Source organism: Chionomys nivalis, chromosome 20 (genome assembly GCF_950005125.1).
Source record: "Chionomys nivalis chromosome 20, mChiNiv1.1, whole genome shotgun sequence".
NCBI classification, from domain to species: Eukaryota; Metazoa; Chordata; class Mammalia; order Rodentia; family Cricetidae; genus Chionomys; species Chionomys nivalis.
Genome location: NC_080105.1, coordinates 8,357,475 through 8,383,280, shown reverse-complemented (window position 1 = coordinate 8,383,280; position 25,806 = coordinate 8,357,475). Strand labels below are relative to the sequence as shown.

The 25,806-nt window shown below is 45.2% G+C and overlaps 1 pseudogene; it reads left to right on the top strand.

Annotated features, from left to right (window-relative positions):
• The first annotated feature begins 238 nt into the window (after positions 1-238).
• The window catches only part of LOC130863143 (harmonin-binding protein USHBP1-like), a 95,744-nt pseudogene continuing 70,176 nt past the window's right edge, over positions 239-25,806 (top strand).

Sequence of the window (25,806 nt, the reverse complement as noted above, 5' to 3'; positions counted from 1 at the left end):
ATAGATAAGAGCGATGCCTTCAGGCAGCTGAGAGAAAAGGATTGTCAGGTAGAGAAGAGGGCGAGAGGTTGGGGCAAATGGACAAGAGTGGGTGCCATCAGGTGAGGCAGTCAAATATTCAAATGTGTTCAATCGATGCAGTTGACCCAAAACTCCTACGGGGGGGGGGGGGGACACCAAGGATCCAGGCCGACAAAGGGAATCTGAGAGCAGGCCATGATCAGGGTTGGAAGAAGCCATGAGTGCCCGGGCCACACGGCCCCGAAGTCGCCGAGGGAGGCATCCTCCACCCGTAAGTCTGCTCCTCTTCCTGCTGTGCCCAATTCCATGGATCCCGGAGCCCAGGAGTGAGCCTGCTTCATTCAGAACCTACAGTGGTGGCGAGCAGTCATTCTTAGGGTAGTTGGACCTGACTGCACAGAGCCTACAGAATGGGGTGTCATTTATAGGGAGAGCTGGACCCAGTGGCTGAGAGCCTGCAGGATGGGGTGTCATTCTCAGGGGGAGCTGGACCTGAGGGATGAGAGCCTTCGGGATGGAGTGTCACTAGCAGGGGGAGCTGGACCTGACAGCTGAGAGCCTTCGGGATGGGGTGTCATTTGCAGGGGGAGCTGGACCCAGTGGCTGAGAGCCTGCAGGATGGGGTGTCATTTGCAGGGGAAGCTGTACCCAGTGGCTGAGAGTTCAGAGGAGGCAGAGACCACCAGTGGGAGATTCGAGACCAAACTCGAGCTGCTTCCGGAACTCCTTAGTCCTGACCTGCAGAGACCCGGGAGCCGGTAGCATGAATTTAGTGCTTCTATTCCAGCAGGTGCCCCTCACAGAGCTGCCGCCCCCCACACATCTGCCTTAGCTTCCTCTTGCCTCCTCTCCTCCATCCTCTCCCTTCCCTTCCCTTTCCTCCTCAGCCACGCAGCTCACTGCCTGCTCACCCTTCCCAGGGACTCTGAGATCTAGCCCCAAAGCCCCTGCTGAGCCTCAGGTGGTTGGGGTCCCGGTTGTCTTCACAGGCCTGAGGATGATTATTGTGTGGGATCCCATGGGGTCCTAGCCTTGAAGCCAGAAGAAGGATGCAAGGCTGAGGTGGAAAGCCCCCTGAGCCCGCAGGCAGCCACCCTGGATACTGGCCCTGCTGAGACGTCAGTAGCCAGCTTGTTCCAGACCCTGCAGAGCAGGCTGAGCTCCCTTGAGGCCACCGTGGCTGCCTGGCACCACTACTCCCTAAGCTTTGCAAGGCCAGCGGAAGGAGAAGACAGTGGCCAGGGGACCCCTGGGTTCTTTGGTGGTCAGGAAGAAGCCGGGTCTGGACAGCAGGAGGCAGCTCATAGAGAGGAATGCCTGGCTGCGGCTGGCCCTGGGCAGCCGGGAGGAGGAGTTGGTTTGCGCTCAAGCTTCCCTGAAGGATGCCCGGGCAAAGAAGGAGACCCTGCAGAGACAGGTGAGCATCTGACTGGGGACAGGCAGATCCTGCCTCCCGAATACATTTGTTCAGCCAACAAACCGATGTGGAGCGATGAAAACCATGCCAGAGAAGGGACCAAGGAAGACAGCAAAGTAAAAGAGGGGTCTTGAGGCCCAGACTGAAGGTCAGAAGGAAGCCAGGCAGGGTGCACCCTATGATCTCAGCGCTCTAGAAGCTGAGGAGAGACAATCTCAAGTGAAAGACTGCTCAGTCACAACCAAGGTCAATTCTCCGATGTAGATTGAGTTGAAGGCCAGCCTGCTAGTTGTTTTTTTTTGTTGTTGTTGTTGTTGTTTTTTTAAGGTTCTGAGTACCTTGGCGATAGAGGCCTTGCCTGAAGAGTATGAGGCCCTGGGTACTGCACACACACACACACACACACACACACGCACACACACCACCGAATAATCCTGTTTTAGGGTTTCTATTTGTGATAAAACAGCACAACTAAAAGCAACTGGGGAGGAAGAGGTTTGTTGTTGTTGTTCTCATCTTAAAACTCTGAGGGAAGCCAGAGTGGGAGCTCAAGGCAGGGAGCTGGAGGCAGGAGCTGATGCAGAGGCCATGGAGGGTGCTGCTTCCTGGCTTGCTCAGCCTGCTTTCTTATAGAATCCAGGACCACCAGCCCAGGTATGGCCCCACCCACAGTGAGCTAGGCTCTCCCACCTTAGTCATCAAGGAAATGTCCGCAGGTCTATCTGAGGGAAACATTTTCTCAACTTTTAGTTTCCTCTTCCCAAATGACTGTATCTGATGTCACAGTGACAGAACCAGCAGATCCTGAGGTCACTGTGGCTGGGATAGAGTCGGGGAGATGGCGTCAAGTGGGGGACCACCACAGTATTCAGGATGTGGCGGTGGAGCAGGATTTACCGCTGTGCTTTTTGTGTGGTGGGACCACAGAGGGTTCTGCGTCCCGAGGGGAACTGGACCTGCTGCAGGTGCTCCCTTGAGCCATCTGCTGACTGTGGGAGGAACAGTCTGGTGGTAGACCACGCCCCTGATGGTGGGGGTGGGGTGAAGGCAGAGAAATGGTGAAGGGGACCGGAAAGGGGCAGATGATGGGAAATGTCAAACCCATCTATAGTGGAACAAGCCTGCAATGCTAAGAACTTCAGAGGCTGAGACAGGAGAATCACAATTTAAAAATAGCTTGGACAAGATAAGCAAACATTGTCTCAAAAGAGAAGGAAAACAGACTGGACGGGCGCAAAGCCCTGCCTAGATTCCTCCGCTCTTAGTTTGCTGAGACTCCTCTCACCAACACAGAAATGAAATTATGAACACCTAATTTTTGATAAAGGAGCTAAAAGTATTCAATGGAAAAAAGAGAGCATCTTCAACAAATGGTGCTGGCAGAACTGGTTGTCAACGTGTAGAAGAATGAAAATAGTTCCATATCTATCACCATGCACAAAACTCAAGTCCAAATGGATTAAAGACCTCAATATTAGTCTGAACACACTGAACCTGATAGAAGAAAAAGTTGGAAGTACTCTACAACATATGGGTACAGGAGATCACTTCCTACGTTTATCCCCAGCAGCACAGACATTAAGGGCAACATTGAATAAATGGGACCTCCTGAAACTGAGTAGCTTCTGTAAAGCAAAGGACACTGTCACTAAGACAAAACGGCAACCCACTGACTGGGAGAAGATCTTCACCAACCCTGCAACAGACAAAGGTCTGATCACCAAAATATATAAAGAACTCAAGAAACTAAACTTTAAAATGCTAATGAACCCAATAAAAAAATGGGGCACTGATCTGAACAGAGAATTCTCAACAGAAGAAATTCAAATGGCCAAAAGACACCTAAGGTCATGCTCAACCTCCTTAGCGATAAGGGAAATGCAAATTAAAACAACTTTGAGATACCATCTTACACCTGTCAGAATGGCTAAAATCAAGAACACCAATGATAGCCTTTGCTGGAGAGGTTGTGGAGAAAGAGGCACACTCATTCATTGCTGGTGGGAATGCAAACTTGTGCAACTACTTTGGAAATCAGTGTGGCGATTTCTCAGGAAATTTGGGATCAACCTACCCCAAGATCCAGTAATACCACTATTGGGAATATACCCAAGAGATGCCACATCAAATGACAAAAGTATCTGTTCAACTATGTTCATAGCAGCATTGTTTGTAATAGCCAAAACCTGGAAACAACCTAGATGCCCTTCAATGGAGGAATGGATGAAGAAAGTGTGGAATATATACATATTAGAGTACTACTCAGCAGTAAAAAACAATGACTTCTCGAATTTTGCATGCAAATGGATGGAAATAGAAAACACTATCCTGAGTGAGGTATCCCAGACTCAAAAAGAGGAACATGGGATGTACTCACTCATAATCGGTTTCTAGCCATAAAATAAAAGACATTAAGCATATAATGTGTGATCCTATAGAAGCTAAATAAGAAAGTGAACCCAAAGAAAATCATATAGTCATCCGCATGGAGAGGGGGAAGTAGACAAGATTCCAGGGCAAAAACTGGGAACTTGCGGGTGAGGTGGCATGGGGCAAAGGGGAAATGGGATGAGAAATATGAGAAGGGGAGGATGGGAGGAGCTCGGAGGATTGGGATGGTTGGGATATAGGAAGGATGGATACGGGAGCAGCGAAGTATATATCATATCTAAGGGAGCCATCTTAGGGTTGGCAAGAGACTTGACTCTTGAGGGGTTCGCAGGTGTCCAGGAATATGTCCCCAGCTGGTACCTTGGGCAACTAAGGAGAGGGAACCTGAAATGACCCTATCCTATACTGATGAATATCTTGCATATCACCTTAGAACCTTCATCTGGCGATGGATCGAGGTAGAAACAGAGTCTCAATTTGGAGCAATGGTCTGAGCTCTTAAGGTCCAAATGAGGAGCAGAAGGAGGGAGAACATGAGCAAAAAATCAGGACCACGAGGGATGCACCCACCCACTGTGACAGTGGAACTGATTTATTGGGAGCCCACCAAGGCCAGCTGGTCTGGGACTGAATAAGCATGGGTTGATTCCGGACTCTCTGAGCATGGCGGTCAATGAAGACTGATGAGAAGCCAAGGACAATGGCACTAGGTTTCGATCCTAATACATGAACTGGCTTTGTGGGAGCTTAGCCTGTTTGGACGCTCACCTTTCTGGACGTAGATAGAAGGACCTTGGTCTTCCCGCAGGGCAGGGAATTTGGACTGCTCTTCAGTAACGAGAGGGAGGGGGAATGGAGTGGGGGGAGGAGAAGAGGAGTGGGGATAGGGGGAGGGAAGTGGGGGGAGGGCAATATTTGGGAGGAGGGGAGGGAAATGGGAAATGGGGAGCAGGTGGAAATTTTAATTAAAAAAAGAATAAAAATAAATAAATAAGTAAAAAAAAAAAAAAAAAAGAAATGAAATTCTCCTTCCACAGTGTGGTGGTGCACACTTGAAATTCCAGCTGCACGCAGGATGCATGCCTTTAATCCCAGCAATGGGGAGGCAGAGGCAGGTGGATCTCTGTGAGTTCGAGGCCAGCCTGGCCTTCAAGAACTAGTTCCAGGATAGGCTCCAAAGCTACAGAGAAACCCTGTCTCGAAAAAACAAAGAAGCAAAAAGAAAGAAAGAAAGAAAGAAAGAAAGAGAGAGAGAGAGAGAGAGAGAGAGAGAGAGAAAGAAAGAAAGAAAGAAAGAAGAAAAGAAAGGAGAAAAGAAAGAAAGAAAGAAAGAAAGAAAGAAAGAAAGAAAGAAAGAAAGAAAGAAGAAAAGAAAGGAAAGAGAGAGAGAGAGATATTTTCCAGCTACATGGGAGACTGAGGGAGAAGGGTGGCTTGAGTTGGGGAGATCCAGACAACACAGAGAAACACTGAGTCTCTTAAAAATTTAGAAAGGAAAAAAGAGCAGTGGCTGCTTTTCCAGAGGATCCACGTTCAGGTCCCAGACCCCACTTGACAGCTCACGACTGCCTGTAACTCCAGTTCCCAGCAACCTAAAACCCTCACACAGACATGCATGCAGGCAAAACACTGATGTACATAAAATAATAAAAATAAATAAATCCTAAGAAAAGTGGAGCTGTCCCTCCCTCCCCCACCCCCTGCTAGTAGCTGCAGTCCCCAGGTTGGGGGGGGTAAGTGTTGAGTGGCAGTTGGAGAACTGTCTCACGTCATATGGACAGGGCTTGGCTGGGTTCCTGCTGCTGACAGAACTGTCTGTAGGTGAAGCCACAGTCTGATCCTCCATCACTGGCAGGTGCAGGAACTGGAGGATTCCCTGATGCAGCTGGAGGCTTCCCTGCCCACCCCCCTCCTCAGAGCAGGGTGTACAAACAGCAGCAACTCCAGCAGTTCTGGGGCAGAAGGGCAGCCCTGGGCACCTCAGGTGAGTCTGAAGTCTTTGAAGTCTTCAGAGTCTAGGCAGTAATGTTCTCTGCTTTTCCAGTGTCGGGTAAGCTTCAATGTGCGCTTTATGGCTTCCCTAGTGGTGTGTGACAAAACTTTTCCTGGGGAGATACTGTACACATCAACTCATCCCAGGTAGGGAGCCATGACACACGAGAATACAACTCATCCCAGGTAGGGAGCCATGACACATGAGAATACAGACACCACCAAAGTCCAACTTAGTCCACCAATGAGTTTACATATAGGATCATGAGTGAGGGGTTACATACATGAGAAGAAATGACTCAAAGACAGCTGCATCACCAAAGCCCACACCAGCATGGCTGACAGCTCACAAAGCTGAGAGCCTGGAGTGCAATTCACAGCCTGAAGGCAGCTCAGCACATTGGAGAGTGTCCCATCCAAGTGACTCTGGTCTAAACCTTTTCTGGCATCTGGTCTGATCTCTAGTCATCATTGCAACTATAATCAGCTGGTCTCAGAAGAACTTTTCTTACCCCAACAGGGAGGATCCTAGTGAATCTGCTTAGTTTCAGGGACTTCCTGAACCTGTTTGGAGTTGTTTACTTCCCTGCTTAAGGAGTTTAGAATGTTTCTATCTCAGAGAAAACTGTTAATACAACACATAGTATCTGAAAAATCCTAAACAGGGCCTGGAGAGATGACTCATTGTTTAGGGGTGCTAGTTGCTTTCACAGAGAACCAGGTCCAGTGCCCAGGACCACATCTCACAAAGATCTGTAACTCTAGTTCCAGTGATCTGACACCCTCTTCAGAGCTCCACAGGCACATGGTAGACAGACAGACTTGCAGACAAACATAAAAAGAAGCTTAAATCACTAATTTTCTGCTTAGGGGCCTGAGACAAAAGGATCATGACCAATAACTGTAGAGAGGCCCTGTCTCCAGATAAAACAATAAGCATTGGTGAGATAACTCATCTGGAAAGAGTACCTGCTCCCAAGTCTGATGAGCTGGATTCAATTCCTGGAACTCCCTGATGAGAAACAGAGAACTTGGACATTGTTCATGTCCAAGTTGTCCTTGGACATTGATTCATGTATCATGGCACACACAGGCATACATCCCACATGTGTGCACTCACATACACGTAAGACACAAACCAAAGCTGAAGTTGTGTCTCATGATGCAGCAGTTATATAGCATGTTCCAAGGCCCTGGTTCTACCCCCGAGCCCTGCCAAAACAGAGGATGATGAGTAAATCAAGTCGTGTCCTCCTGGCAGGACTCCCCCTTGGCTCACCCTCTTCTCCAATGCCTCCGGAGTGACTCCAGCACCCACGTCTTTGGGTGCCTTTCCACACAGCCTTCAGCCCCTGAGATGCACCTCATGGAGGACCAGATAGGGCAGCTCCAAGGGTGAGTGACTTGAGTCACAGCTGCTGAGCTTTTAAGGGCACCATGCCTCCTGCCCCTGGGTTGTGAGAGAGATGAAGGGGAGGAAACTGGGCTCTGGCTGATTGTGGCCTTACTCATCTTCACTGTTGCTCTTCTTTGGAGGCAGAAGCATTGAGAAGTTGAAGTGCCTCCTGCTGGCTGTGCTCCAGGGTCACAAGGGCTGCTGTGAGAGCCTTAGTATGCAGCTGGGCCAGCGGGAGGCTGAGACCACAGCCCTGTGCCTGGCCCTGCAATACAGGTCTGTGCCTACTGCCAATGACGGTGGTGGCTGGGAGTGGGGCGGGGCTGCATCCCAAGATGAGCCTATGTAAAGAGGGACATAGGGCCTTCAGAAGGCACAGGGCCTTACCATGAGGTCTTTTCTGACCCATAAAGTATGTAGGGGGGGCTGTCTTTTAGTGGTTTGTGGTATTTTTATTTGAGATGGGGTCTCACTGTATAGCCCAGGTTGGCCTGGAACTTGCTATGTGGCCCAGGCTGGCTTTGAATCCATAGAGCTCTGCCTACCTCTTACTGGGCTGGGACTGAGTGCTGAAACACTCAGATCCTGTCCCACAGTGAGGATTGTGAGGAGGCAAATGGAGTGCTGCTCACTCTGAGGACTGCTGGAGCTGGAGCCACCAAGAGTGACCTGCAGGCTGCAGAGACAGAGGCATCTAGTCTGCTGGTGGACAAGGAAGCTGCTATGGATGGAGAGATACCTTGGCCCAGGTACCCTCAGGAAGCACAAGAGCTGTGCTGAACTATGGGGTGCATGTCCCAGAGCCTGCTGCATATGGGGATGTAATGTCCCTGTCATGGGGCCTGACTGGAATAGGCCACTCAGTGACACCAAGTGTGGCGACACAAACCTTTGATCCCAGCACTCAGGAGGCAGAGTTTGAGGAGCTCAAGGTCAGCCTGGTCTACATAGCAAGTTCTAGGCCATACAGGTCTACACAGTGAGATTCTATCTCAAATAAATAAATACAACACCAAACATACAAGCAAATCACCACGTAGTCTCACATAGATGCATAGACTCTGGTTTCATCCTCAAAAGCTGGAGGGAAAAATCAGTGAAAAGAAAAATTATTAAATTTTGGATTTTGACTTCAGAAGTGTCAATCCATCATGGCAACAGGAAGCAGAGAGCAGGAAGTGCCCCGGCATGGTGTAGCCCTAAAGCAAGGAGGCACTGTAAAGCCCTGTGGGGGCCTGGCAGGGTGAGCAATGCCCTTTATTCTGCTGTCTGTCGCGGTACCTGTGAACTCACTGCAGAGAGCGTCTCAGCTGTCCGTGCAGCCTCAGTGTCCAGTACGGACTGTGCATACCACATAATTACATCCAAACTCCCCTGGTGGTCTTCCTACCATCTAGGTTCCACCACCTTGCTATGTATCTGACCCTCCTGCCTCCACCTCCTGAGAGCCGGGATGGAGCCACATGCATGCTGGGCAAGCTCTCTGTGGACTGAGCCCCAGCAGCTGCCATATTATCTCCTGGAAGACTGCCCCGTGGGGACAGTTATGTAGCACAATCTCCCTCCTGGCTCCTGTAGCCCTGAGGGCAGCAGTGTGGACAAGCCTACACCAGAGGAACTGGCTGCTCAGCTCCATGGCTATATCCAGCATCTCCGGGAACACTGGGCTCTGGTGAAGATCCCCCTGGCACTCAGCCCTGACACCACACCCTGGCCCACTATGCCCCACGCAGAAGCAACAGTGCAGGCCATTCTGGAAATACAACCTGGCCCAGCCCTACCTCGGCTAGACAAGTCTCAGATCCAGCAGGACCTAATGGCTACTCGGGTAGGAATGTGTTGACAATGTCACAACACACTCTTGATGATGTCAGTGGAGAACAGAGGCAAGCAGGGTTTCCCTTGGATGGCTGTCCCACCTGGTCCTGTATTCATTCAGTCCCAAAGAAACACGGAGGCTTATATTAATTATAAACTGTTTGGCCTTTAGCTAAAGTTAATTATGAACTAGCTCTTACAATTTAAATTAACCCATAATTCCTGTCTATGTTTAGACACGTGGCTTGGTACCTTTTATCAGTGAGGCATTCTCATCTTACTTCCTCTGAGTGTGGCTGATGACTGACTCTCTGCCTTCCCTCTTCCCAGAATTCTCCTAGTCTGGTTGCCCTGCCTCTACTTCCTGCCTGGCTACTGGTCAATCAGCGTTCTATTAAACCAATATGAGTGACAGATCTTTACAGTGTACAAAAGCATTATCCCACAGCAATAGGCAGTTGGCTTCTTATATGAAGAATTAGAGTTGAGGAGGTTTTTGTTTGTTTGTTTGTTTGTTTTTTCCAAGACAGGGTTTTTCTGTAGCTTTTGAGCCTGTCCTGGAACTTACTCTATAGACCAGGCTGGCCTCAAACTCACAGAGATCCTTCTCCCTCTGCCTCCCAAGCGCTGGAGTTGAGGTTTTGAGGGATGCATAGGAGTTTCTCCTCCTGATTAGGTTTTCCTTAAGATTCTGTAAATTGCTGTGCGGTGGTGGTGCACGCCTTTAATCCCAGCACTCAGGAGGCAGAGGCAGGCGGATCTCTGGGAGTTCGAGGCCAGCCTGGTCTACAAGAGCTAGTTCCAGGACAGGCTCCAAAGCTACAGAGAAACCCTGTCTCAAAAAACAAACAAAATATTTGTGTTGAGAATTTGTTGGTTATGCTGTTTTCTTTGATCAGAATGTTTATTTTCTCTATGGTATCTTCAGTGTCTGAGATTCTTTCTTCTATCTCTTGTAATCTGTTGGTGGTACTTGACTCTGTAGTTCCTGATCGTTTATCCAAATTTTCCATCTCCATCCTTCCCTCGGTTTGTGTTTTCTTTATTATTTCCACTTCATTCTTCAAGTCTTGAACCGTTTCCCTTACCTGTTTGATTACTTTTTCTTGTTTCTCTAGGTTTTCTTGGGTATCTTTGAGAGATTTATTCATTTCCTCTACCTTTTTGTTTGTAATCTCTAATTGATTATGGCAGTTTTTCACCTCCTGTTTAAGGTCCTCTATTATTTTCATATAATTCACTTTTGGGTCGAATTCTTCTAATTCTTCTGGATTAGGGTGTACACTTCTTATTTCGGGATTCCTGGATTCTGGTGATGTCACGTTGCCTTTCAAGTTGTTGGGGGAATTCTTGCATTGGCGCCTGCCCATCTCTTCCTTCAAATGTAGCCAGGAGAGGCCTGGTGTTTTGGACCAGTCTTTGCTGTGACTAACTCTCTGGGTGTATCTCCTCAGTGTAGGGGCAGGAACCGTTCCCTACCAGATGAACTCCTCAACACCAAAACAGAGATGCCTGGTATTCCAATGACCCGCGGAAAGAAGGCCAAATGCAGGGGTCGGGCGGGGTCCAGTAGAACACAGGCGACACTGCAGTACAAGCTGGAGGTGTCTGTGCTCCCTTTCGGGAGTTGCTGAGGCCTGTCCGCTAGGCAGGCACTCACTGCTCTGGTTGGGTAGCCTTAGTGTAGGGGGGTTTGTGCTCTCTACCGGGACAGTCCGCCCCAGGATAGCACACACTCACCCGTCCAGATGGAGCTTCTCAGCACCTACACAGGAACTCCTGGTAGCCCCAATGAGTCAGGGACCAAGGGAAGTAGGGCGCAGGCAGAGCTGCAGCAGGAGCTGGGGGAGGGGCGTTTGTGCTCTCTACCCGGACAGTCCGCCCCAGGATAGCACACACTCACCTGTCCAGATGGAACTTCTCAGCACCTACACAGGGACTCCTGGTCGATAGTTAAATATTCTGAAATGCTACAGCATTACCAAAGTTCTGATGATTCAGACCTGTACTACTCCTTATCGTAATTCACACTGAAAAATAGCATTGAAACTAGTCTACAAACTGACTAACGTTAAAAAAAAAGAGGAAGCAGTTACGATAACTGTACTTCTTTTTTTCTTTTTTTCTTGTTTCTATTGAGCTATACATTTTTCACCATTCCCTTCCCTTTTCTTGTACCTTTTTATACTGTTGGATATTTATAATCAAGCTTTAACTCTATGGTATTGAGGAAATTTGATCATATTAGAAAAAATAAAATCAGCAACCTTGGTATTTGATGTAAATGTAGTATGCTAAATTCTGAGATAGCCTGAGAAAAAACTGGAGATATTATTTAATAGTAAAAGTAGACGAGGTTTCTCGTCTGCCTTGTAGCATTAAGTTAGTTTGTAACACTCACATTTATTTTTACATGTATGCCTGTGTGTGAATGTTTTCTCTGCATGTATATGCTCTACATGCATGCTTGGTACTGACGTCAGAAGGTATTGGGTCCCCTAAAATTTTAGTTTCAAAAGGATGTGAGCCCCTTTATGGAGCTGGGAACCTAACCCAAGTGCCCTTAACTACCAAACAATCTCTCTAAACCCTAAACTCACACTTCTTAAATTTAGTAGATGAAATGATGTTGTGAGTATCCTATATGAGACAGCCTTATGGAATTTTATCAACTGTTTTTGTGACATAAACCAATGGGTAGAACCATTTCAGAGCTTTGAATGAATCCTTCTGACTCTGTTCCCAATATTTCTACTGTAAGTAGATGACGGTGCTGGAGCAGGCCCTTTCTCTACAGCTTCCCAATGTGACAGACATGGTTTAGGAGGGAGAATTCTGGAGATTCTCCAGAATCCAAACTTGCAGCTCAGCAGTTCCCCTCTGCTGTAGGCACACTGTGCTCATGCATTTCAAAGGCCACATTCACTGGTTTGTTATCCCACGATCTCAATGGGCAATTGAGATTGGACACTGGGATAGAACTAATGTAGTGCAGAACGGGAAGTCCTTTTCTTTCCAGAGCCCTTCTTCATTACATTCTCTTAAATCTGGCTGTTAACATAAAGTCAGGGTCATAAAGCATTGAGTAGGCTATGTCATTCACATCCAAGGTACTACCCTCCTGTGTAGACCTGTGTAGACCTGCCTGGAGGCGAACTCACTGTGTAACCAAGGCTCCTGGAACATGCACAAATCCATCTCTGCCCATGAGTTCTGGAGTCACAGGAGAGCAACCCCACATCTGACTCAAGAAGGGCTGTAAAACTGAGGAGTCGAAAATTGATTTTATTCATAAAAAATTCTCATTATACTCAATAGGGGCTTTAGAAAGGGTAGTCAGTGTATACAGTGTAGAGCCTTAGCCAACTATTAAAACAAGAATAAATTATTTAAAAATTAACAACAAAATTTAAACCAAAGCAAAGAAAAAAAAATCCAAGCAAATGAAAACCAAACCCAAAACCATAACCCTTGCTCCAATTAAGCTAAAAATATTCACTAGCTCTAAATCCAAAAAAATCCATCAAGAGCATCTGGCTCCCTAAAGACACCAAAGGTGACCAGACCTCCTCTATAGACCCTTTCTCAGGACTGACATGCCAGTCCAGGATGTGTAACTGGAGAATCCCCAGACATTTTCTTTATGGATGATCCAATGCCTAACACAGGCGAGGGATGTTGTAGTCTCTGTAGTGCGTTATCTTCAGCAACACTTTCATGTGACATGGAGTCCGCCTCAGCACTACACAGGAGAGGGAATCCTGTTCTTTTCCCTGTGGTGTGTATAGACTACAGCACGGCATCAGTACAGTCTTTCTCGTGAGAGTCCTCACCACATATCGAGGGCTCAGCCGGCTTACTAAAGACAGAGAGTAAACTGGCAGAGTAAGCCTTGCTCAGCAGCATATCCTCCCCATGCTGCAGTGCGCCACTCAGGGTCCACCTGCTGATTGATGTCAGGATTCCGAGTAATTCTTGGTGGGTCCTCTGAATCTCAGGCTTCTTTCTGATGACTTCCTTTCTCCAGGAATAATGCACCAACATAACATGAATCAGATTGGGGATGGATGCCCTGCAGTAGGTGGAGATTTTCCTCACTGGTTAGTTTACAGATATAAGGAGGGGTCTGCTTCTCAGTAGGTGTTGCTGCTCGAGTGGAGAATGTGTGAAGCTTCCTTAAGCCTCCTCAGTTCTCCAAAGCAGAGCTGTCAGAGAAGGAAAGGCAATCAGATGCACAGGAAACCTCACTGGACTACAGCCTAGACAAAACCAGGGACTGTCCACACTTGGGAAACAAACGTCAAGGAAGAAAACCCATCCCATGAATGCCAAGGTTGCAGGGGACAGGAGTCAATGGTGGCTCATTGGCCTGGCACACTCAGGGCTCCTGCTGCAGCAGGTCTGTCTGCAGGAGGCTCTCATCCTGGACTGTGGCCTGTTCCAGATCATGCTGGAGGTTTTCATATTAGGGGAGGAAAACAGCTGGGACACAGGTCTATTGCGGACCTGCCCTGCCAGCTTTTGAGCTCCCACCAGCTCTACTCAACTGGGAAATCCAGCATTACATTTGAGTTGGGCTCATTCACTCCTTGCTTCTTCAAGGATAAGACAGCACCCGAGTTTCTTTTTTTCTCCACCTTTAAAACTGGTAGAAAGTGAGCTGAGAAATACACACTGTGGTGAACTAGAAAAACAGACCATTACTCCACTAGTTTAGATACATTCTTTTGAAAATAAAACAGCAGCATAGCAGTGTCTGGGTCACAGGCCTTGAACAGATGCCAGGAAACTGTGAGCAACCTGAAAAATTAACTGTATGAGGCCCTCTAGGGGAGCAAACACAACACTGCAGTGAAGGCTGGGCTTCCTCCTTCAGCACAGAAACTTCCTTGGATTTAACATGTCAAACTCTAAATGTGATTCTAATTCCAGAGAAACCTTCTTACAGGAAATAGATGCAAACTACAGAGAACCCATAATCAATAAGAAGGTGCTGTATGCTAATCTGTCCAAGTGTAGGATTTTATCTCTAAAGGTGATACTCCTGGAGGAAAATAAAGTGGCAGGAGGAGACACCGTCTTGCACAATTAACACTGCCTCTATTAGGTCTGGGACTACCATAGGACGGATCAATGCACTCAGAACACACGAGAGCACTAAGAATTGAAGAAATGCACACAATTCAGAAAGATTAAAGGATAACACATATTGCTTCCTGTGCAGACATTTCTGTTGACTGAGCCAGCCCAATACTCTCAGATGTTCTTTCCCTGGCTTTGACTGAAAAGCCATGCAAATGGCCAGGAACCCAAATAGGACAGAGATTCAGGTACTGGGGAACTATTTGATATAACTCCCTCTTCATGGCCTGGGATCCTACCTCATCTGGGAGACAGCGAAGGGATTCTGCAGCTTTTCTGCCAATTCTGTATGTTTGGTGACCAGATCCCTCAGCTTCAGCAGGGATTGTTGTCTTTCCTCCAATATATCCTGTTTCTGTTCATTAGAAGATTATGTTCTTAGTGAAGCGTTGAACACTCAAATGCACACACACACACACACACACGCACACTCCTCAACGCACACTTCTGGACATACATGTACAATAACATAAACATTCAGCAAAATAACAAGAATTAATCATTTGATATTTCTCTGTATCATTGGTTTCATATCCTTAGTAAAAATACTCAGAATACAGAAACAGGATCCATTTTTCTGCTACATACAAGAAAGAAACTTCAACATTAATTATAGACATTACCTCTGGGTAAAGGATTGGAAAAAAATCTTCCAAGCAAATGTACCTAAATGACAAACTGATGTAGCTATTTTAATACCTAACAAAATTGACCTCAAACCAAAATTAATCAAAAGAGATGGGGAAAGACACACCACAAAGATGACATTTCAATTTTTTAAAAATTTTTCGAGACTGGTTTTTCCATAGTTTGGAGCCTGTACTGGAACTAGCTCTTGTAGACTAGGCTGGCCTTGAGCACACGGAGATCTGCTTCCCTCTGTTTCTCAAGAACTGGGCTCAAAAGTCTGCACCACCACCACCTGGCCATCATTTCAATTTTTTTTTTTTTTGGATTTTTTTGAGACAGGGTTTCTTTGTAGCTTTTGGTTCCTGTCCTGGAACTAGCTCTTGTAGACGAGACTGGCCTCGAACTCATAGAGATCCACCTGCCTCTGCCTCCCGAGTGCTGGGATTAAAGGCATGTGCCACCACCGACCGGCCTCAATTCTTAACATCTATGCCCTAAGTAATATTTTAAGATAAACATTACTATAGCTTAAAACACATAATTAATTTCCACATGCTAATATTTGGGAACTTAAATACCTCATTCTCACCAATGTGCATGTCATCAGTGTGCAGGTCATGCAGACAAAATTAATAAACTCTGGATTAACTGAAGTTTTAAATCAAATAAACCTAACAGATATTTACAGAACATTCCACCTAAACACAAAAGGGTGCACCTTCTCAACAGTATCCAAAAGAATTTTCTCCCAAACGGACCACATACTTAAACATAAAGCAAGTCTCAACAGACACAAGAAAATTGAAACAATTCCCTGTATCTATCAGACCATTAGAGAATATCAACAACGAAAGAAAGGAAAGCATATATAAGTTCATGGAAATTGAAGATCTCTATATTGAATGAAAAGTGGACCAAAAATAAATAAGAAAGAAATTAAACACTTTCTAGAATTCAATGAAAACGAATACATAACATACGCAAACTTATGGGACACAATGAAAGTAGTGCTAAGAGCACTAAGTGCCTACATTAAAAAAATGGGAAGATATCATACTTAATAGTAACACCTCAAAGTTATTGAACAAAAGGAAATATGTCCAAGAGGATTGGACCAGAAGAAATAAACTGACAGCTAAATCAATAAAATAGAAATCAAGATAATTGTACAAAAATCAGTGAAAGAAAGAATTGGTTCTTTGAGAAAATCAACAAGATAGATAAACCCTTATCCAAGCTAAATAAAGATGGGCAAAGTATATCCAAATTAATAAAATCAGAAACCGTATGGGGACATAACAACAGATACCGAGGAAATCCAGAGAATTACAAGGACATACTTTAAATCATGCATTTCATCAAACTGGAATATCTATAAGAAATGAATAATTTTTCTCAATAGGAACCACTTACCAAAGTTAAATTAAAATCAGATAAATAAATAGACCTACATCCCCTAGTGAAATAGAAGCCATCATCAAAAGCCTCCTCCCACCCCACAAAAAAACCCAAAGTCAAATGGCTATAGCACAGAATTCAACCATACTTTAAAAGAAGAGTTAATGGCAATACTCCTCAAATTAGTTTGCAAAATAAAAACAGAAGAAACAGTGCCCAAATCGTTTTATGAGGCTGCAAACCAGATACCCAAAACAGAGAAAGACTCAACAAAGATACTTACAGACCAATTTCCCTCATGGACATATATGAAAAAGTACTCAATAAAATACTTGCAAATCAAACCCAAGACTATTTCAAAAATACCATCTATTATGATCAAGCAGTCTTTAACCTAGAGATGTAGGGATAGTTCAGCATATGAAAATTAGTCAATGTAATCTACTGTATAAACTGAAGAAAAAGCATATGATGATCATTTTGCTAGATACCAAAAAAATCTTTGACCCTTTCATGATGAAATACCTCAACACAAAAACAAACACATTGAACCTGATAGGAGGGAATATAGGGAATAGGCGGAACATGCCAGCAAAGGAGATGGTTTCAGAAGAGAACATTGGCAGTGCAGGCACTAAGATCAACAATTAATAAAGGACCTCAGGGAACGGAAAGGCTTCTGTAAGGCAAGGAACACCATGAGTAGGAGAAAAAAGAGGCTGACAGAATGGGAAATGATTTTCATCATCCCGCATCTGACAGAGGGCTAATATCCAAAATATATAAAGCATTCAGTAGACTAGACACCAACAAATCAAATCATCCAATTAAGAAACGTGGAACAGATGTAAACAGAAAATTCTCTAAAGAAGAATCACAAATAGCTGAGAAACACTTAAAGAAATATTCAACATTCCTTTTGATCAGGGGAATTTGAACCAAAAACTCCTTTGAGATTCCACATTACACCTGTCAGAATGGCTAAAGTCAATGGCACAAATGACAGCTCATGGTGGTGTGGATTTGTAGCAAAGGAAACACTCCTCCATTTCTGGTGGGAGTCTATAGCTGCCCAGCCTCGATGGCATCAATATGGCGATTCCTCAGAAAATTGGGAACTGATTTACCTCAAAATCTAGGTACACCATTCTTGGACATATGTCTAAAGGATGTTCTATCCTATCACAAGAGCACTTGCTCAAATATCTTCACATTGGCATTATTCATAATAACCAGAAAGTGGAAATAACCTTCATGTCCCTCAATGGAAGAATGGATAAGGAACAGGCAGTACGTTTACAGAAGGGAATATTACTTGGCTGTTTGAAAAGTGATATCCAATTGCTATTGTAAGTAAATGGGTGGAACTAGAAAAAAGTCAAGCTGACTGAGACAACTGAGATCCATAAAGACGCCTATGATATGTGTTCACTTATAAGTGGGCATCAGTTGTTAAGTAATTGATAATCAAGCCACTTTCCACAACCCAGACAAGTTAGGTACAGAGAAGGTCACTAGAGGAAGGAAACACAAGAATTTCCCTGGGAAAAGAAAATAGATTAGATTTTGCCAGTGAACTTTGGTTGAGTGGGTAGGGAATTGAAAGAGATCCTGTAGGGGGAGGGGTGGAGGGAGAGAGTGAGGAGAGAGAGTGTTGGAGTTTGGGGGCTCCCAGAGGCTGCTATGGAAAGCTAGTACAGATAAAACTTCCTGTAATCTATGTGGGGGATCCTAGTGAGGACTCCTAGAAGTGGAACATACAGAGTCTGAACTGATCATCTTCTGTAGCCAAGAAAGGCTTCCAGTGCTGAGACTGGATTGCATTCAGTTGAATATTTGGTTGAAGGGGATTCTGTGGAGATCCCTAAACAGCTCCGAGAGGACAGAGTGTTGCTCTCTGAAAACTGACAGTGGGGTCCCATTGTTGTGGACAACATCTACACATCATTGAACCTAGAGAGAGCAAGCTGTTGCCTGAATGGAGCCTTCACCCATATGCTCTAGTCTCTTTGGCATGGGAAGGTACTCTGCAGGTTACAGAGAGAGAAACATGACATCAACTCATCTACAAAAACCTTGACTTACAGTCTGTCGTCCCTGAAAGTTATGCTGGGGCACTGTTGGTGCAGAACTTGAGAGAGTGGCCATACAATGTCTGGCTTAACTTGAGACTCATGCAAGGTGAGGCAGTCCATGCCCTACAATCCCTGGATGGCTAAAATCTGGAGACCAAATAGCCCAGAGACATAGTACAGAAGCAAACATAACTAAAAACAAAAAAAAAACCAATGAACTGACTACTAATATTCCTATCGATGTTCTGCTATACTCATAGATTGGTGCGTTGCTGGTCCTCATCAGAGAGCTTTTCTCTAGCAGCAGTTGTGTGGAAGTGAGTATCTAAATTGGAACTTTCTATCAGTCCTACCCATTGGAGCTCAGGAAAAGTTTCAGAAGATTTGGGAGGGGGGATTTTAGGAGTCAGCGGGTGTGATGGGCTGGAGGACACTAGGAGAACATGGCCCACTGAATCAAGTAAACAGGGTTCACAAAGGCTCACAGAGTTATGTATGGGGCCTTTATGGGTCTGCACCATGTTCTCTGCATATATGTTGGTGTTTCAGTGGGACTCTTAATAGTGGGAGTTTGCGTGGTGTGTCTCTGACTCTTTTGTCCACTCTTGGGATGCCTTTCCTCCTATTGGAAAGCTTTGTCCAGCCTCTATATGTGGGGCCTTTTTCTTTTTTTCTCATGCTTGCCTGTTCTTTTCTGAAAAGAAACCAAAGGGCAGCAGATCTGGGAAAAGGGAGGTTTATAGGAGCTGAGAGAAGTGGAGGTAGAGAAAACTATGGTTGGTATCTATTGCATGTGATAAAAATAAATGTTCACTCAATAAAAAAAATGTGAATCGTTTAAGAGTTACAACACTTTAAAACAGAGTTATTAACTATGTAATCTCTACCCAAAGGAGAGCTTAAATTTTTCTTCCTCTAAAATATTAACGAGGAGCAGGAATCCCTATGATTTGATGGCATATAATATTTTTCACTTATACCTGGGATTGATATAGGCCATGGCTAGTGGGAAGGAGGAAAAATTGCCTTTTCTGTGAAGAGTAAAATTTATGGACAGATCAATAATAAGGGTTGGATTCTGCCTCCTGCAGGAAAAGCCTCTGTTACTGGAGGTCTCAAACACAATGAGAGCTGGAGGGTTGCACTGAGCAGAAACCAGCTATAATGTAAGAGATGAATTAAAGGTAATAACTTCATCAGTTCCTTCAGGACAGACATCTGTTTTCTCCAGGTATAGCTTACTTCCTGGCATTTATGGGACTCCCAACATAGACTCTTGAATGGTTAAATGAATGAAAGCTACCTTTATATTATTCGTCTTAAAGCTACCTGTCTACTAATGATGAAGCATCTTAAATTATATTTACACCGATGCTTTTGAGATGACTATAATTTAGCACCTATGTCTTAAAAACACAAACATATAATCTACTGACCTTGGACATTTGGTTGAAGCATCAATTTTAATTTAAGTATTTAGACTAGGTTTGAGCTTGTGATGCAAACCCTTAATCCTAGCTACTCAGAGACTGAGACAGAAGGACTGAACATTAAAGTCTCGTTTGAACTACACTGTGTGTTCAAAGCTAACCTTTGGAATGTAGTGTGATCATATCTCAAGACTTTAAAAGGATCTGGTGATGTATCTCATTGTTAGAATGTGTAACAAACATGAGCAAAGCCCAGGGTTTAATGCTATTTTAATAATTAGATCAAATAACCATGGGAGAACTGCTATTTTCTGAAGGGAAATTAAGGAGGAGTGGACCTTGGGTCTGGGGAGCAGGGGGTGTATGACTGGGAGGAGGGAAGGAGGTTGAACTGATGAAACATGAGAGAAGATAAAAAATATAAACAAGAACCACTCCTTTGACATTTACATGGGGATTTCCTCCTTTAAAGCTGTTTCCAGCCATTGATCTCACAAGACGCCAAATCCTTAGAAAGTCTTGGAATAATCACAGAAATCAACAATTGGATGGGATGTTAGTGAGCTACTGGAAAAGTGGATCGTGTGTGTGTGTGTGTTTATTACAGATGGTGGTCAGCATGCCCACATTGCTGCAGCCTACCTCCTCTGCCTCAGCACATAGCTCACAGATCTTCTCATCGGTCTCTTCATAGTGATTCTTCACCTTCTCACAGGACTCTTGCAGTGAAATCTGCTCCCTCCATAGCTTTCGGTTCTCCTCTTTCAACATGCTCACTTTTTTCTTCAACTGAGTTCGCTCACTCAGGAGCTGCTTGTGGAGGATGCTGAACCATCATAAAAATACCGTGAGCCCTACCTAGCCTCCATCTCCCACATCATCCATGCAAAGTCCCATGTCCCCAGACAGCCCTATACCAGAGCCCACAGTCAACATGCCAGGATAACCTAGTGGCTGTCAAATGTCAGAGAATGGCCAAATTACAGAAAGACTCAGAGTACTTCTGAAAACTGTTACAATAAAAGGAATGTACTTCTGAGAGCAGGGTTTGCCTCCTACCACATGTACTTAACTGTCCATGGTATTGGGAAAGCATCAGCAGGTTGAGAAGTAGAAGACAAATATTCAGTGAGGGAGGACAGCAGACCCAATTGAAATATATTCTATCTATGGGAAGAATGGGATCACCTCTGTAGACCCCTACAAGAGCCCCCAAGACCCACAAATGCCTGACACCCTTATCATGGTACAAATAGATTTTTAATCTAGAGGCTCCTGAGGCTTGCAGGACAATGTTCTGATGGACTCACAGATACTTCAGTCTTAGCAAAACTAATCCAGTAGGTCCAAGTCAAGAGCATAAGACAAACTGCTTTTTATAGGGAGACAGGCCAAAAGGAAAGTCCTCACTTTGGTTCAAAGACAAAAACATGGCAAAAGCAGTCACTCCCAAGGAACAGAGTCCCAGTGAAGTCAGTCACTCACCTGTAAGAAACAGTTTCCTCAGTCAGCAACTTGCACTTGTACAAGGCCTCTCTCATCTCCTTGGGGAATTTCTGTAGCTCCAACATCACTTTCTTATGCTCCATATTCACCATCTCCAACTCAAAATTTAGCCTGTATTAGGGCATAGCCCCAGAGCAAAGAACCCCGTGAATTCTGGACTTAATGACCCTATGATTTCAGGCTGTGCCTTAAACACCCCAGCACAGTCAATGTCACATTCTGATAGCTATCAACTAGGACAACCTGGTGCTGTTTAAACTTGCTGACCTGGCCCCAGACCAGCAATCAGGGATGCAAAGGGAGTGATCCAGAGCTGCATGAGTTCCATCAATGGGCCTGGAGGAATAGAACAGTTAAGTCCTCAGGAGCCTGTGTCACAAGTCTGATCCCACCAGAAATCTATGATAATGTTGTTCCTGTCTTCAGAACGGGGATTTTTGATCCCAGGTTTCTATTGCTACATGGATTTCTAAAGCACAAAATCAGTATTTCCAGGGAGGAGAACCGACTTAAGGATAGATTTATAAGTCTCCAGTGGATTCCAATGGACTTCCAAGGTGAGCACACAGGCCAGGAGCCCCATCACTGGTCATAGTGGAGTTCCCTGACCTTAAGGGAACTTAGTGGGATCACCTGGAAACTGTGGCACAGAAAGAACCACATGCTACAGACTCCCAGCTGCCAGGACACACACACACACGTACACGGAGGATGCCAAATAAATGTTGGCAGGCAGAATTGTCTCAGAATATAAGAAACCAGACTAGAGAAGAGCAGTGATGAAGTTCAGACTTCAAGTCATACACTGAGATGCATCAAGACAACCAGGCCCGTGCAGCTGCTCCCAGGAGCAGCCAGTACTCAAGTACTTTCTGGTTAAGCAAAAAGACTCACCATAAACTCACAGCACCTAGTATTGTCCACACGCCAACACCTGTCAAGGCCTCATGAAATGTATGTTGAGAGCTCACAAACTATTGCCTCATTCCAGACTGATCCAGGCCAAGGCTCTGCTTTTTTTTTTTTTTGTATTCTTTTTTTTCTTTTTTTTTATTCTTTTTTAATTAATATTTCCACCTGCTCCCCGTTTCCCATTTCCCTCCCCTCCTCCCAAATATTGCCCCCTCCCCCCACTCCCCTCCCCCTATCCCCACTCCTCTTCTCCACCCTCCACACCATTCCCCCTCCCTCTCGATACTGAAGAGCAGTCCAAATTTTTTATTTGGAGGAATCACACAGCCTGTATCCTGATATCACTCCTTCCCAGGTTTCAGCTATGCCTCTTAGATGCCCTCAGGATATTTAGTTTGGGCAGAACACTCTGCAGATGCAGTCTCCAGTGACCTGAGGAATGCTGGGGTTGACTCAGCAAGGTCAAGACAGTTACCAGGGAACTAAACAAAATGGCTACCTGTTGTTCAAATCCTTGTTGGTATAATTAGCCAGGATTCCACGAAGTTCATTCCTTTCTTGGGTCATCATCTGAAGCTGCAGGGTCAGTGTAGCCACCTTTTTCATCTGCTGCTCCTGCCCAGTAACAGAGTTTGGGTTTGATGTTTTTCGAGTACTCCCTGCAAGTTGATAAATATTAGTGAATTTATGCAGTAGTATGGCACAGGACCAGGAGAGATCATGTTGAGTTTGAAGAAGAGGCCGAGGAAGAGTGAATGCAGGAGCACAGTAAAGACCCCTAGGATCAGGACAACTGTCCTCAAACTGGGAGCCCATAAGCCATGCCTCTGTATCCACTCACTGTGGCTAGCTATGTGCATCAGCCCCTACTGCTGCCCCGCTGGCTGGAAGGCATATGTCACCCAGCCATGCTGCTTTGGAAATATCAACTCATTTCTGATGTGCTGCAGAAAATTCCTGGAGTCTCTAGTGCATAGCACAATGAATCCCTCTTCACCTGTGGCCAGGAATAGAAGTAACTGAATGTCTGAGACCCTGGTGCATAGATGGGGAATTTCCCATGAGATACTCACAGAACCTAAAGAATCCACTGATGATGAGTTGTGCAACACCCTACTCTCACACCTCATTAGTCTGTGACTCCTGCTGGTCTTTGCCTCTCAAAATAAAATTAAGGAACTCACAGAACAGCAGCTGTAACCTTGACAACTCCTGGATCTCTGCCAAACTAACTAGCAGCAATCCTTGACAATGGGACTGCACTTTAGTTACCAGAGAAACAGCATAAAACCATCTCTTCCAAAGATCTCAGCTATTAAATCCCATTTCTGTAAGGTCCAACTCAACCCCCAACCTCCTCCTTCGAAAGTCAGATCTCTCTGTCAACCAGTGTGCTCAATCTTGCCATTGTGTCTTCAAGTGAACCCTATATGCACATAATGAGGGCCCCAAGGACACAACATTGTTAATTTCAGAAAAGATGCCAATGACTCTTTAGGATACAGCAGAATGTTCAGAGAATGGACTGTTAGAGTCACTGCCAACTGCAGTCACTTATCTCATAACCATCTCTTCCCCAGTTCACCAAAAGCCAAGCTGGCTTTTTCAGGTGCCTTCCCTGAGACACAGGGGAAGCTCGTCAGCAGCTCTCTGATAGTTAGACTCTAATTAATTCTAATTTAATACTTCATCATGAATGGAGGTCAAGACTCATTTTCTAAACATTCCCAAGGAATGGCTCTTCCCCTCCTAATCAAAAAGATGGAAAGTGAAAGATACTAAGAAATTAGCTCATGTTGATGCGGAAGGAAGTTCAGTTTCATGAAGTGAATGAGTATCTCAGGAAATATCCACAGGACTGTTACAATGTGTGGGGGTGATGGAGATTGTGGGTGTCTCATCAGACCAAAGATAAGTCACATGGGTCATGATGAAGATTTTCCCCAAACTTCAGCGAAATACATTCCATCCATCATGACATTAGCAAAGGTGAGATAACCTAGTGACAGGACAGGCTGGAGACACCTAAGGACAGGGCATCCACAGGTGAGCCCTCACTCACCAAGAACAGACACTTGCAGGGAGAGTGATGGCTCATTCCTGCACTCAAGTTAAAGTTAAAGTCTAGTTAAAGTTGACTGGCTATTGAGAGGAACTCAGAAACCCTAGGGGTCACTGACATGCAGCAATACTCAATGGTTCCTACCCTGCAAGTGGCTCTGAGGTAAAATGTGAGATCCTCAAGCTTTGGCCAGGGGACTGTACTCTCTCTGTTATTAGTGACCCACAACCAAAAGAAATCCAGTGTGCTGAAGTACAGTGCTGTAACTGAAACCTCTTTCATCCCTCTCCTTCCTTCCCACTCTGAGTCAAAGCAGATGGACCCCAGCACAGCAGCTGCAGGGTTGACCATTACTGGCTCTCTGCCAATCTAACCATCAGAAACCCTAAACTCCAGATCTACTCTTTAGTAACAGAGAGAAGGATAGATTCATTACCTCCACGAAGCTCTAAGATCCTGTGACTCACTATGAAAACCAAGCTGAAGCCTTCCACCATCAAGAAACTCCCTACTCCCTCCCCAGGACTCACTGCGTTTTCCCCAGAACCATTTATGTCTTGATGTGCTACACTGAGGTTGAAGGCCAGCTTCCTTCTGACTCCCTCTAGTCTCGTTTTGCTCTCCCTTCTGTCTCCCAAGGAGCCTGCTCAGTCTTGCCAACATGGCTACGTCCAAAACCTGTAGGCAGTGAACAGATGCCCCACAGGCAGTTGGTGTTGCCACAACACTGATGACATCACAGAGAATACCAGGGCTCTCCAGGATACAATAGAATGTCCAGGGAGGGGTCTGCTGCTGTCCATGGTACAGCCATTACCTCTGGCTCATTTCCTTACTCCAAAATGACCTGAAACCAAGGTGCCACATCAGGAGCCTCTCTGGGGTCAAAAAGGAAGCTCTTATACAGGTAGTAATAAAAAATTTCCCCTGGAGAATCAGCAGAGCTCACTCAGGCTATAAGTTTGTGAGTGAAGATGTGCTTCACTCTTGATATGTCTGGCTGGAGTCACATGAGGCCAGATGATCCCTGAGATATTTAGAAAAAACAGTCCTAGAAAGAATATGATGGTCCAAACCTTGAATCAATACACTGAGGCAAGAGCAGTGACAAGTCAGAGGTCTGTCGGGGCTGTGTAGAGGCACCCTAAGTTGGAAACACTCATGCACATGCACACGCATACAGATAGAAGAGGCACACAATCATGGGATAGAACATGATGTCGATCACTGCTATGGTGCTTCTATCAGCAAACAAAAGGCAAATTCCTTGGCCTAGAGCCAGCTGTTATGGTATATGTGCTTGTTAATGGCTTTGGGTACAACACCCATTAGGAGATCGTGAGAAGGACAGGCATTCGGAGAGGCTTGGGGTTATTGAATCAAAGAGTTTTGTTATAGCCTAACCTCAATTTTCTATTTCTGACAGTTCTTGTAAAGAGGATCCAGCCCATCGTTAGGCTGGAATGCATTTTCTCCAGATCTCTGGACTTTCTCAACAGAAGCATGTTCCTTAGAACCTAGGGCTGATGAGATCTGTCAGGTGATCTGTGCCATTTCAGATACTGAAGCCCTAAGCAGGTAAATGTGATTAGCATATTTTTTTCTAAATAGGGTCT